The sequence below is a fragment of the Artibeus jamaicensis genome, unplaced genomic scaffold (assembly GCF_021234435.1).
Source record: "Artibeus jamaicensis isolate MK-2021 breed Jamaican fruit bat unplaced genomic scaffold, CSHL_Jam_final contig_793, whole genome shotgun sequence".
Taxonomy (NCBI): domain Eukaryota; kingdom Metazoa; phylum Chordata; class Mammalia; order Chiroptera; family Phyllostomidae; genus Artibeus; species Artibeus jamaicensis.
The window spans coordinates 11,722,975-11,737,249 of record NW_026521975.1 but is presented as its reverse complement, the minus strand read 5'-3'; the positions used below and the strand labels follow the sequence as shown (position 1 = coordinate 11,737,249).

Genomic DNA, 14,275 nt, shown 5'->3' with positions numbered 1-14,275 from the left:
TATTTTGTTGAAATGCTCCATGTAAACATTCTTTTTACAGAAGTTATATATGTATATTATAGCAAACTGGGAGTATCAATGTATGTGGTACAATGCTTTACAGCTGTATTTTATTTACCGTATTTTGCTGTGTATACTGTGCACCCATGTTTCAGACCGAAACTTTCAGGAAAAAAAAATCTTTTGTTTTAACTTTTGTAGCTCAATTATTTATTTATTTATATTTAGGAACAAAACCAATGATTGTATTCCAGTGTATTATTCTGCATACAGATATCATTATTGCTTTCTAGAGTTATACTTTTAACACTTAAACATAAATAAAAGAATTAAAAACATTTATATTGATATGGAATCAGCAGTACCCATGTACAATGAGCATCTTTATTTTTCCCTCAAAATTTTGGGCAAAAAACTGCACATTATACATGGCAAAATGTGTTATTATTTTTCTTAATCCTCACCCGAGGAAATAGTTTTCATTGCTTTTTAGAGAGAAAGAAGGGGGGCAGGGAGAGAGAGAGAGACATCTACTAGAGACAGTTGATTGGCTGCCTTCTCATATGCGTCCCAACTGGGGATTGAACCTACAACCTTCTGGTGTACAGGACAGGACAACAACCAACTGAGCCACACCAGCCAGGGTAGTTTAACAATTTTAAATTAACTTTTTTATGACTTAAGTGAAGTTGTTTTAATCCACTTGTTTACGACAAAGACAAAAAAAACAGTTGTTTTGCTATACAAATGAAGTAAGTTATTTCAGGATGTATCATCTCACTTAATGCCTCTGATAAGTATCTCAGCAACCAAGCTGCTGAGGGGCCCTACTGGGGACTCATCAATAAAAATGTGTGGAGAGCATGGTAATGGCTTTCTGGTAGGCCTTTCTCCGTCAGCCTGTCATAGTGTTCCCACACCAGAGTAAACTGCAGCCTCGAACCACTGCTCTGCCTCTTTACCACAGCACTGTGAACAATGATGGGGGTTGTACAATTTGAAAAAGAAGAGGAAAGAGGGGGTAAGAATAAAAAAAGAATGTGTGGAGAAGCAACTATGGCAAGGGGACATTTAGACCATAAATACTGAGTTTGTGGGGACTATTTGAGAGTTCAGTATGGGTAAAGTGACTCTTCACCAACCAAAAATCCCCAAAGTCCCTTGGGGCACTAGCTCCTGCTATGGGCAGTGGCTCAGTGGCCCATAAAGGAAGTCAACCTGCCTATCAACACCAGCTTCTTTGTTCCTAGCAACATGCTCTAGCAACAGAGGAATTTCACTTTTGCACTGGCAGCCTGGAATCAGCTGTTGGTTGGTCACCGACTCTGCCTTGTATAAAAAGGTACACCTCATACTAAATTTGGACTTTATTCCTTCATTGCCCCTTACCCACAAAAATACTTTGATTAATCTGTCATTTGTTTAAAGTATGTTATTTCTTTATTTGACTTATTAAGAGATACTCTTTATTGGCTATTATCCTTTATGCCACTGGCGTGTAAAATTATTATAATTCCCACAGCTAAGCTGTGCTAAATAAATTGTTGCCAGCCCTGGCTGAGTAGCTCTGTTGGTTAGAATGTTGTCCCAGTACACCAAGGTTGTGAGTTTGATCCCTCGTCAGGGCACATACAAGAATCAACCAATGAAAGCATAATTAAGTTGAACAACAAACTGATATTTTTCTCTTTCTGCCCCTCTCCCTAAAATCAATAAATAAAAGTTTTAACCACTTAAACAAAAATGGTTGCCAAAAACAAAGTTTCTAAGTATAACTTTTGCTGCCTCCCCAAACAAAACAATCAATCTATAATACCAAATACCAAGAGATGACATAAGTTGATATATTTCCTCCTAGTCTTTTCATTTACTCATTTTACTGTGTCTGAGATCACACAATATATACAACTTCATATCATGCTTTTTCTCTTTAACAGTATTCACCCATAGTATTAAAATAATTTGTTCTAAGCATTGTTACAAATGGCAACTTATAATTTTTTAAAACCATTTTCCTGGATGTTCATGTTGTTTCCAATTTTTTTGCTATGTAAAGGCTGTCTGATGAACATCATCAATTGTACCACAGCTTAAAAGAAAAAAAAAAAAAAACCTTAAAACACTACTTTATATACTACTCTCAAAATAATCAAATTATATGCTTATTGTAATAGAAGAAAAAAAGTCAAGTGTTTAATATTGCCAAAGAAGAAAAACAAACATGTAAATCATCTATGTAACCAGTACAGTTACAATTAAACAAAATAGGCAGGACTTCTGATAATTTTCTTTCCTTTTATGTTCAACTATTCTCAAAAAGCAAAAGCAACGGTTAAACTTATTTTAGCTCTTTGCTGTTTCTGAAATAGATTTTTAACATCTCTAGCTATAAGCTCAGCTCTAAAGCTGCATTTCTAATGGTTATAAGACAATTCTGCTCTTATATAACTCTGTCACTTCAAATTCAACATATTCAAAACCTAGTTCTTTATGTGAAAAAGAAAATCTAGGAGTTTTGGTGGATTACAGGTGTAGTAGGCAAACAGACATAAGCAGAGCAAGGTTGATGGGCCAGGTACACAAAGTCACTGAGGTTGAAGGTCCAAGATGCCTAGCAATGGGCAAAACTTAAACAACAGGCCCTCGCCCCTGTGTAACCTTTCCTCCCCTAGCAGATCTCTGTCAAGCAGTTTAGACCCAACCCCACCCACTCATATCACTCCTCATCAGAATTCAAACCCTCCCAACCTTTCCTCTCTTTGCATGTCACTAGTCATGTGGAAGACCTTCTTACATGGGGGATAAGGGGCCGGAGAATAGCCTCCTGAGACACTGGTACAAGCCCTCACACAACCACTTTCCTAAGCATTACTCCTGGAGATAACATGTAAGCCTCAATTGTGTTTTAGCTGCAGCCACAAAAGGCAGAAAAAACAGACAAGATACAGCTGGCCTCAGGAAAGGCTGTACTGACTAATGATCTCCTGCACTCACACCAACAATCAGTGGAGACCATGACCCTGAAAGGACACACCTGGAAAGGACACACTTGGAAAGGCCACATCTGGAAAGCTGATACTAGTCTATTAAGATTCTCCCCTGGCCGGCCAAGATGGAGGCGTAGGTGAAAACACTGTACCTCCTTGCACAACCAAATTTAAGGACAACAAAGATTTAGAAACAAAAATACAACCAAAACAGACAGAAAATTGAAGTGTACTGAAGCCCAACAACAACAAACCATTTATCCAAACCAGTAAGAGGGGCAGAGTCAGGGGACAGTGGAGAAGGGTTCTGCCAGGAGGAGGTGGTGATTGGCAAACAGGGCGGGCGTGGGGCAAAAACCCAGTAAGGCTTGCAAGGCGGCTGGCTGACCGCAGACACACATTCGTGCGCAGAAAACCAGGCAGGTTTAAAAACGGTCAGTGAGAATACCGTGCAACCCAGGGCCCCAGCGATGGAAAATAAAGCCTAAAACTTTCGGGGGTTGAGGTGCCAGAAGAGGCTCCCAGCCTCACAGGAGAGTTTGTTGGGGACACCCACAGGCTCCTAGAATGAACACAAGGCCACCCACATGGGAATCCACACCAGAAGGGCCCAATTTGCTGTGGGAAGCGGCAGAGGGGACTGAAATCCAAGAGCGAGCATAAAAAAACGCCATAGCTCCCTCTCTGATTCCACCCCCAGTCACAACCCAGTGCAGTGACTGGGCTGACCCGCCCTGCTGAACACCTAAGCTTTCACCCCTCACAAATAACAGGTGCGAACAGACCAAAACGTTATGGCTCAAGCAGAAGAACAAATCAAAGCCCCAGAGCCAATACTTCTAAGTGACCAAGAGATAGGTGACCTATCGGATGCACGGTTCAAAACACTGGTGATCAGGATGCTCACAGAACTGGCTGATTTCAGTCACAAATTAGATGAAAAAATGAAGGCTAAACTAAGTGAAATGAAGGGAAATGCACAGGAAACCAATAGTGATGGAAAGGAAACTGGGACTCAAATCAATGGAGTGAAACAGAAGGAAGGAAAAAATGACCAAACAGAAAAGAATGAAGAAACAAGAATTCAAAAAAATGAGGAGAGACTTAGGAACCTCCAGGACATCTTTAAATGTTCCAACATCTGAATTCTAGGGGTACCAGAAGGGGAAGAGGAAGAGCAATAAGTGGAAAACTTTTTGAACAAATAGTAAAGGAGAACTTCCCCAATCTGGCAAAGGAAATAGACTTCCAGGAAATCCAGGAAGCTCAGAGAGTCCCAAAGAAGTTGGACCCAAGGAGGAACACACGAAGGCACATCATAATTACATTAGCCAAGATTAAAATGAAGGAGAGAATTCTAGAAGCAGCAAGACATAAGGGGACAGTCACCTACAAAGGAGTTCCCATCAGACTGTCAGCTGACTTCTCAAAAGAGACCTTATAGGCAAGAAGGGGCTGGAAAGAAGTATTCCAAGTCATGAAATCCAAAGACCTACATCCAAGATTGCTCTATACAGCAAAGCTTTCATTTAGAATGGAAAGGCAGATAAAGTGCTTTCTCAGATAAGGTCAAGTTAAAGGAGTTCATCATCACCAAGCCCTCATGATATAAAATGTTAAAGAAACTTATCTAAGAAAAAGAAGATAAAAAATATGAACAGTGAAAGGACAGCAAACTCACAGTTATTAAGAACCACACCTAAAACAAAAGCAAACTAAGCAGACAGCTAGATCAGGAGCACAACCATAGAAATGGAGATCACATGGAGGGTTAGCAACAGGGGAGTGGGAGGAGGAGAAGGGGGGAGAAGGTACAGAGAACAAGTAGCATAGATGGTAGGTAGAAAATAGACAGGGGGGCAAGAATAATATGGGAAATGTAGAAGCTAAGAACTTGAGACACATGGACATGAACTAAAGGGAGGGAATGGGGGGAGGGGTATGCAGGGGGTAGGGGAATGAAGGGGGGAAATGGAACAACTGTAATGGTATAATCAATAAAATATATTAAAAAAAAAAGATCTGCCCCTGGGCCCTTCCCTAAAATCCTTGCCCTTAAGAGCCCCCAGGATGGAGGAACCAGCATGCTCTCCCCCCGGGAGCACACCCTCGCCTCTTCCCTCCTCATCTTCCCCCTAGGCACAGTATCTTTACCTTTCCCTCTCCCAAACTCCAAGGCCCATCTTTTGCCTCTGTAACTTGTTTCCTAAGCCCATTTATGCTACAGATCACTTCTGTATCTGTGACTTTCTAGATAAACTTTGTCCTATAGTTTGAGTCTTGGCTCTGAATTCATTTCCAGATGAAATTCAAGCACCAAGGTTGCAAAACCAAGGTCCAGTGTGACACCACCAGTCTAACACCTGGTGCTGTTCTTGCCACCACCAACACAGGTGTGACAAGCCCAATGTGTGATGTAGCAATCACAGTCAATGCAGTGGTAGCTCCATTAACAGAAATGAAGGACAGTCCAGATCAACTATTGGATGCCCCACAGGCACTTCATCCACCTAATATCTTTGAGCACCTTCTCATGTACGACCAACTTGAAGTCAACATAACCAAATTTAATTTAATTTAGTCTGGGTTTTTTTTTAAAAAACAGACTAAAAACTGCCCTGCCTGGTGTGACTTGGTGGATTGAGCACCAGACTATGAACCAAAAGTTCACTGGTGAGATTCCCAGTCACGGCACATGCCCAGACTGCAGGCCAGGTCCCCAGCTGCAGGTGTGCAAGAGGCAACAGACTGATGTTTCTCTGGCACATTGATATTTCTCTCCCTTTCTTTCTCCATCCCTTCCCCTCTTTCTCTGGAAATAAATAAAATCTAAAAAAAAAAAAAAAAGACTAAAAACTGGTTCAAGAGAAGTAGGAGCTACACTCAATCATCTATGTTTTCCTGTTAAGTAGTTTAGGAACTGATAAATACTTGGCATTTACAGTTTGGAGGTAAAATGAAAGAATGAACCAATAAATAAATAAATGTGAGAAGGGAAACGTAATGAGTTCTTATGTATTACCACTGGTAGCCATGAGATCTAGTCTAGGCACATGTATAGTCTAGCCCTGTGCTATTCAACTGTGGTCTAGCAACAGCATTAGCTACAAACCTGGTAGATTGCAGAATTCATTCCAGATCTGCTGAATCAGAATATCTAACAGTTCTCCAGGTGACCTGTATGCCCATTAAAATTTAAGAAGCTCTAGCTAAACACAGGTTCTACTCTGGGGTCCATGGATATGTCTAGGACTGGAAATAAGAAATGTTAACAAGTGGGAAAGGAGAAAACCATTAATACACAACAAACTCCTAAGGAGTAGAAGGACTTAGCATCAACTTCATAAGAGATAAGATTATTACCGCAAAGTACTTAATGGGTAGATAATTATCATAGATGAACCAGATCAAAGAGGGACCTGTGAGGATCTTTATAGCACCCAATTAAGACTATGGACCTTTCTCTTAGGAAGGGAAAATTACAAATGCAAAATTTTGCATATAATTTCAGAGACTTAAACAACCTGAAGTCCATCCTCACCTCTTAGATTATGAACTCTAAACTATAAAACATGACTGGCCTCCTCACACAACCACACAAAAATTACAACTAAAATATAAAACACCATTACTCAGAACCATCAGAAATCAAGTTGAACAGAAGCCTGACAACTATAAAATTAAAGAAACCACATCCACGCAGACTTGTAGGAGGGATGGAAACGTGAAACAGGCTGGTACCACATTTACCTGCGGTGGATAAAAATTTCAGAGGGATACTTTGAGAGAGAGGAGTGCCAGCCCCACACCAGCCCCCCAGCCCATGGTGTCAGTGCTAGGAAGGTTAAGAGCCCATACCTTCTGACTGCAAAACCAGCAAGGATTGAGTGAATGGAAGAAACTTCTGGAGTCCCAAGCAGTTCCTCAGAAAGAATCCACACAGGGACTACTCAGACTCACTCCCTCTGAGGTCCAGCACAAGGATAGTAGCTTGAAAAGGCACCAGTGGCAGACAAGAAGGAACTGAAGTGCCTGGGATCAAGGCCGGAGCTGGCGGACAGCTTTCTCCCAGACAGACAAGTAGTAGAAGCCATTGTCTTTTTTCAGGACCCTCTCCCCACTGAAATACACAGGTGGCAGATGGGTGCCATATCTGTGACTCCATCAACCTGGCCAACACTGTTTGGCCCACCTTGGAGATCCCACCCAAGCTGTTAGCTATAATTTTCCATATGATTGGCTGGTGTTGGCTCACATTTCACAACTTCCTAAATCCTCTAAAACAAGGAACAGCCAGCCTCAGAAAGACCCTAGTCCTTGTACCTCTTGCTAAGTGACCCCAGGCGCGGCACTAGCAGCAAGCAGCCTAGGTTCATAGCTTTACTTTGTGTGGGAATCTCCAAGTCCAGCACAAGTAGCAGCCATTTCAGACTGCTTTATAGCTCATACTGCTTTATGGCCCCAGGAAAAACACAGATGGGGGGCTGACCTTAGCCTGCACCACCTGGGAAACCCTGGGGCCCGTGCACCCAATGGACAGACACAGATCACACAGGAGCACCACCACCCTGCCCCTGCACCACTGATCCTCAATGGAAGGTAGAGATTGGTGGTCAGTAATCACGGACAGTTCTTGCAACTGACTGGCCTGGGTAAATCCCTCCCACTGACCTGCCAACGGCAACGAAGGCTCAACTACAAGAGGAGTGTGTACCCAGCCCACACAATGGGCATACGCTGAGTACCCAGCTTTGGCGACAGGGGAGACTGTACCACTGGACATTAGGCCACACTACCAAGAGAGAAAGTCATGGCAGTTCTACCTAATACATAAAAACAAACACAGGGAGTTTGCCAAAATGAGGAGATAAAGGAACATGGACCAAATGAAAGAACATCAAAACTCCAGAAAGAAAACTAAACAAAATGGAGACAAACAATCTATAAGATGCAAAGTTCAGAACACTGTTTATAAAAATACTCAAGAAACTTAGTGAGTACCTCAATGGCATAAAAAACAATCAGTCAGAAATTAAGCATACACTAATTTACATAAAGAATAATTTACAGGGAAACAACAGTAGAGTGGATGAAGCCAAGAACCAAATCAATGATTTGGAACATAAGGAAGCAAACAAAACAAAACAAAACAAAACGAAACAAAACAAAACAAAAAAACACCCACTGGAACAACAAGAAGAAAAAAGAATCCCAAATGCCATGGCTGCCCGTGGCAGCATCACCCCCGCCAGCAAGGGTCTGTAGTATGTGGAATACTCACTGTCCTCGACCAAACAACTGGATGTGGAGATAGACCAGAGACTGGCAAGAAGCCTGATAGTTGTAAGACTGGGTGTTGCAGCTTTTGCATTTGCAGGTCACTGTGTATTTCAGATCTGGAAACCTCTAGAACAACTAATCACAGAAACTGCAAAAAAGATTTCAAGTCCTAGCCTTTCATTCTACTATAAAGGGGGATTTGAACAGACAATGAGTAGGCGAGAAGCTAAGTCTTATTTTGTGCATAAGCCCATCTGCTAGCAAGGCCATGATTAAAATAGCTCACAGAAGAATCATGATTTTTGAATCACCCAGGTAAAGGTGCATCTTCATAGTTAGCAATCAAAATAAATGAAGCAAAAGACTTCACAGGAGAAACCACCAAACACTGACTGATGCTCAAGGACTACTCTGAAGGAAAAAAGCTGGGGGAGGAGGGGATGTGAATAGAAAGTCCAGCAAATTTAATCAAAACCACCACCGTCATAATTTTCATACATGTGATAACAATAAATAATAACTTATTCCACTGTTAAGTGATATAATAATAAAAGATTAAGTATAAAAAAAAGAAAGAAAGAATATGAAGATAGTGTAAGCAGCTTCTGGAACAACTTCAAGTGTTACAACACTTGCATCATAGGGGTGCCAGAAGGAAAAGGAGCAAGAAATCTGAAATGTATTTGAAAACATAATGAAAAAAATGTAAAAACCTCCCTAATTTGCTGAAGGAAACACACATGCAAGTTCAGGAAGCACAGGGAGTCCCAAACAAGCTGGATGCAAAGAGGCCCACTCCAAGACACATTATTATTAAAATTGTAACAGAATGCAGCCAAGGGGGTGGGACCCAATGGGGATTTGTAATGGGGTCTAGAACTCAGGGTATCCAGGAAATATTAGAAATATATATATATATATATATATATATATATATATATATATATATATATACGGGATGTCCTCACCCCCACAAGTCTGAGCTGGGGGATGGGATGCATGGAGCAGGGCCATTGGGAGTTGTTTTGAATAGCAACAGTTTTGCAGATAACCTCTAGAATAGTCATTTAACATATCTATAACCTTTAACTGGTTTCATAAATATGTTAAATAGCTGTGGCCATGCTATGAGCCAGAGGGGATGGGAGTGACTTCAACCCATGATATAACTGTGAGGCAACTCCCTCTGGGTACAGCACCTGCACAAAAGCTTGCAGATGTTTGGCTCCACGCCATAGGGCCATGCCTACCTGGATTTACCGTGGCAGCCCAGTAAAGCTGGAAGAATACGGGAATGCTGGCAGTAACTGGTTGTGGAAGGAGTTGGAAATGATGCTACAGAGGAAGATTGGCGCTGGGATTTTAACCCAGGTGCAGCAGCCATGAAGGAGCTTTCTGGGACCACACGGCTTTGGCAAAGGTTGGGACCATGCAGCTTTAGGGTGTGCCCTTTTTGCCATGCGGTTTAAGAAGCAGGAGAGACTTTTCCTTGAAGAAAAGGGGTGAAAGGATTCTCGCTGGTGGGTTATGAGAAGGTGCCACACGGTTTTGAGTTAACTGGAGATCGTGGTGGTACAGCTGATGGCTCTGGAACCAAGGGGCTGCCTGAACCACGGACTCCTACTTCTTTTCCTGAGATATGGTACCCCGCCGGACTGGGCAAAGGGAAGAAGGAAGGACTGTGCATTTGTGGGTATTCTAAAGGACTTGAGTATTTTTAATGAAGACATTAAGTCATTACTCTAAGTCTGTATAGCTTTTAAAATAAATAATCCCTTTCCTTTTTACCAATCTTTGGCATTGAGAGACATCTTACCCTTGTACTAGGGCAAGGTGAACCTAGTTCAGTGGGGAGGTCCATTCAGTAATAGTGTATCATGCAACCCCTGCCTGGGTCTGTTCTGTAACAAAATGCCAAAGGTTAAAGATAAAGACAGAATCTTAAAAGCATCAAGAGAAAAGCAGAGAGTTATCTACAAAGGAGTTCCCATAAGACTGTCAGCTGATTTCTCAAAAGAAACTTTGCAGGCTAGAAGGGATTTCCAAGAAATATTCAAAGTCATGACAAGCAGCCAATATTGCTCTACCCACCAAAGCTATCATTTAGAATCAAAGGGCAGATAAAGAGCTTCCCTGACAAGAAAAAACAAAAGGAGTTCATCATCACCAAACCATTATTATATGCAATGTTAAAGGGGCTTATTTAAGGAAAAGAAGATCAAAACTAGGAACGATAAAATGGCAATAAATACATGTCTATCAAAAATTGAATATAAAAAACAAACTAAGCAAACAAGAACAGAGACAGAATCATGGATATGGAAAGCATTTTGATGGTTGCCAGATAGGGGCAAGTGGAGGACTGGGTGAAGAAGTGAAGGGAATTAAGAAGTACAAATAGGTAGTTCCAGAATAGCCATGGGGATGTAAAGTACAGGAAATGGAGCAGCCATGTAACTTATATGCATGACCCATGGACATGAACAATGATGTGGGGATTGCCTGAGGGAGGGGTAGTGGGGGTGGAGAGGGGCAAAGGTGGAAAAATTGAGACAACTGTAAAAGCATAATCGATAAAATATAATTTATAAAAATAAAACCACCAAGGTACCTCCTGCTCTTGTATTATACAATTCCATTAAAGACAGAAAGGAAAAGACTCCAAGAATACCCAGGCAGCAAGCTTTGGTACGAGATGAAAAATATTAAATTGCAATATATATTTAACAAAGTGGAGGCAGGGCACCCCTGAAGAGGGATTTGTAACGGGGTCTATTACTTGGGGTGTCTAGGAAATATGAAAATATAGGATATCCTCACCCCCACAAGTCTGAACTGGGGGATGGGACACATGGAGCGGGGCCATTAAGTTGTTTTGCACTTCAACAGTTGGCCAGCTTCATACCTGATATGCCAAAATGGTTATTTTACATACCTATAATGGCTGGCTAGCTTCAGAAGGCTAGATTTGTTAAGTAGCTGTGGCCATGCTTTCAGCCAGGGAGATGGGAGTGACTTCAACCCATGATGTAACTGGGAGGCAGCTCCCCCTGGTTACAGTGCTTGCATGAGAGCTTAGAAATGGTTAGCTCCATGCCAGTGTCATGCCTTCCTGAACTAACTATGGCAGCCAGGAAAGGCCCACATAAATACGGAAATGCTGGCAGGTGTAGCCGATTGGGGGTGGTGTCAGAAATAAAGTTGCAAAGGAAGATTTGTGAGGGGATTTAAACCCAGGTGTGTCAGCCATGCAGGTTGGAACAAAGTGGTTTTGGGGCTCTCTTTACCAAAAGGCTTAGGAAGTAGAAGAGACAATGCAGGACTTGAGACTGGCACAATGCGAGACCTTGCCAGAAAGAAAAGGGTTGGAAAGGACCCTAACTGGTGTGCTATGAGAAGGTGCCACGTGGTTTTGGATTAAGAACTGGAGATCAGGGCAACACAGCTAACAGTGCTGGGAATGGCAGGAGGCCTGCCAGCCCAGCACGGATAACTGAGAGGAACCAGGAGAAGTGAGCTACAGACTTCTATTTTTTTTCCCCCTCAGCTATAATACCCAAGACTGGCCTGCGAGGGCAAAGGGGGAAGGAAGGACTATGTGTGTTTGTGGGTGTTGTAAGGAACTTTGGGATTTTAACGAAGACACTGTCATTACTCTAAGTCTGTATAACTTTTTTTTTTTTAATTTTATTTAGTTACTTTTCAAGTACATTTTTTTTCCCTTCCCCCCCCGCCCGGTCTCCCCCCTCCCTCCCATTCCCCCCCCACCCCCAGTCCTCATCTCTGTGTCTTTCATACTTGTTCCTCAAAATCCCTCCCCCTTTTTCCCCTTAAGTTCCCTTCCCTCTCCCCTCTGGTCGCTGCCCACTTGTTCTCTATTTCAGCGTCTTTGTTTTTATTCTGTTTGCTTGTTTGTTTTATTCTTTTAAGTCTGTATAACTTTTAAAAAATATATTTATTTATTTATTTTTAGAGAGAGGGGAAGGGAAGAAAAAAGAAAGGGAGAGAAACATCAATGTGTGGTTGCCTTTTGAGCATTCCCCAATGGGGACCTGACATGCAACCCAGGCATGTGAATCAAACCAGAGACCCTTTGGTTTGCAGGCCGGTACTCAAACCACCCACACCAGCCAGGGCAAGTCTGTATAACTTTTGAATAAACAGTTCCTTTCCTTTTCACCAAACACTGACTTTGAGACCCATAATTACTATTTCGTGGCAATGGGCTAAGAATCCGCAGTGACAGAGGAAACCCGTAGCCCCTGGGTCCATTCCGTAACATATACAGATGATGCACTTATAGACCTGTACACATGGCACTTATACAATGTTTTTAATCAGTGTCACCCAATAAATTTAATTAAAAATTTATATATTACTACAACAAAAATAGACATTTAGAGCTAAATTTAGTCACTTGATCTGGTGTTAGGGATACAGGCACAAGAGTGAAAGTCTCCAGCCCCAAGCAGGTCTGTGGTAACAGGTTTTATTTGTTTATACATCTGTATAAAATTTCATTTAACAAAGTTCCATGCTAAGGGTCTGGAATAAACTCTCCTCATTTAACCCCAAATTTGAATAATGACATGAAAAAAATTCTGAAATGTCCTAAATTAAATTACAGCAGACCAGAGGATGAAAGGTAAAGACAAGAGAAATTAGTTAACAGTTGCAGGCCAAAACCAACAGAAGACTTCTTATGTTCCTCAATACACAAATGCTGAAACTTCAAATTAATTTCCAGGTCGTTATTTCCTCCATTCCATAGAGAAAACAGCAGCAGAGCCAACCATCAGGGGCACCAACGCACCTTGCCTATGCATGAACTTTCAGACTATTGCCACCACCAATCCGAAGGAGTGGCCACTTTTTCCTTACAGACTCTGTGCCTACTGCAGAACTAGCCCTGCTTTACCTTCTCCCATCCCTTACAACTTACATCTTTCTTCTTCAGACTTAACGTATAGAAGAGCTCTGTCAGCTCCAGTACAGCAGCCTTGTCTTCTGCATCTAGCCCTGCTGCTGGTGTTTACAGTAAACATTGCAGGATCTGGTCCTTTTTTTCTGGCTAGCATAAACCCTTCTTTCAGAAAAGCTTGAGACCATGAAGGTTTTTCTTTAATAACAAATACTTAAAATCAAGCTCAGAGATCTAATATAGACCTTTCTAAAAGACAGGTAGCTGATCAGAGACACAGCTGATATTAGAATTAACTGCCAACCAAGTGTTCTATCTGCTAATCCCAACATACAACACTTTCAGTTTGGTTTTGTTTTTCTTACTTAAAAAATACTCTTCCCCTCCACTCGCCATGCAAGTGACCAGAAAAGAAGAAATACAGAATCATTAAATAAAATACATCCTATGTCTGCCCTGGCTGGTGTGGCTCAGTGGATCAAGTGGCAGCCTGTGAACCAAAGGGTTGCCCATTCAATTCCCCAGTCAGGGCACCTGCCTGGGTTGTGGACCAGGTCCCCAGGAGGGGGCATGCAAGAAGGCAACCACACATGGATGTTTCTTTCCCTTCCCCTCTCTAGAAATAAAAAAATAAAATCTTAAAAAATAATAAAATCCTGTGCCTTTAAACTCAGAGGCACATCAGTTTTGTGTATCCCTAAAAATGTACACATGACTTTTTGAAATAAATTTCCTTGTGTATTTTCCTTGAATTTACCAAATGAATGTGCTCTTCCCACTGTCCTGTAAATTACTACCATCTGCCCCTCTGAAGCTCCTGCCCCCTGTCCCTTTCCTTTGCTCACGATAGCATACAAGTTCAAATGCATGACTTTCTCTTGAGTCTCCAATTACATTTGTTTTTCCCTGTTAACCTTTTGCCAATTTAATTATTAGATCAAATAGCGAAAACATACAACATTCCAAAAACCCATCTTGCAGAAGTCTTCAGAAATTATAAAGTGAGACAAAAAAAAAAAAAGAAAATCACCTATTCTATAAAATAGTGATTTCCAATAAAATCTTGGGCATTCTGCTAAGAAAGCAA

General features: G+C 41.6%; 1 protein-coding gene, 1 non-coding gene and 1 pseudogene across 2 annotated transcripts in view; 2 read left to right on the top strand and 1 right to left on the bottom strand.

The window, feature by feature from the left end:
- SNX4 (sorting nexin 4) overlaps nucleotides 1-14,275 on the bottom strand; it is a 78,457-nt gene that overhangs the window by 14,926 nt on the left and 49,256 nt on the right. The window lies entirely within an intron of this gene.
- LOC119039704 (small nucleolar RNA SNORA42/SNORA80 family) lies at nucleotides 862-998 on the top strand. Its single transcript, XR_005080665.1, has one exon. It is a non-coding gene; the product is annotated as a small nucleolar RNA SNORA42/SNORA80 family (small nucleolar RNA).
- Nucleotides 8,208-8,659, top strand: LOC119039322 (dnaJ homolog subfamily C member 15-like; annotated as a pseudogene).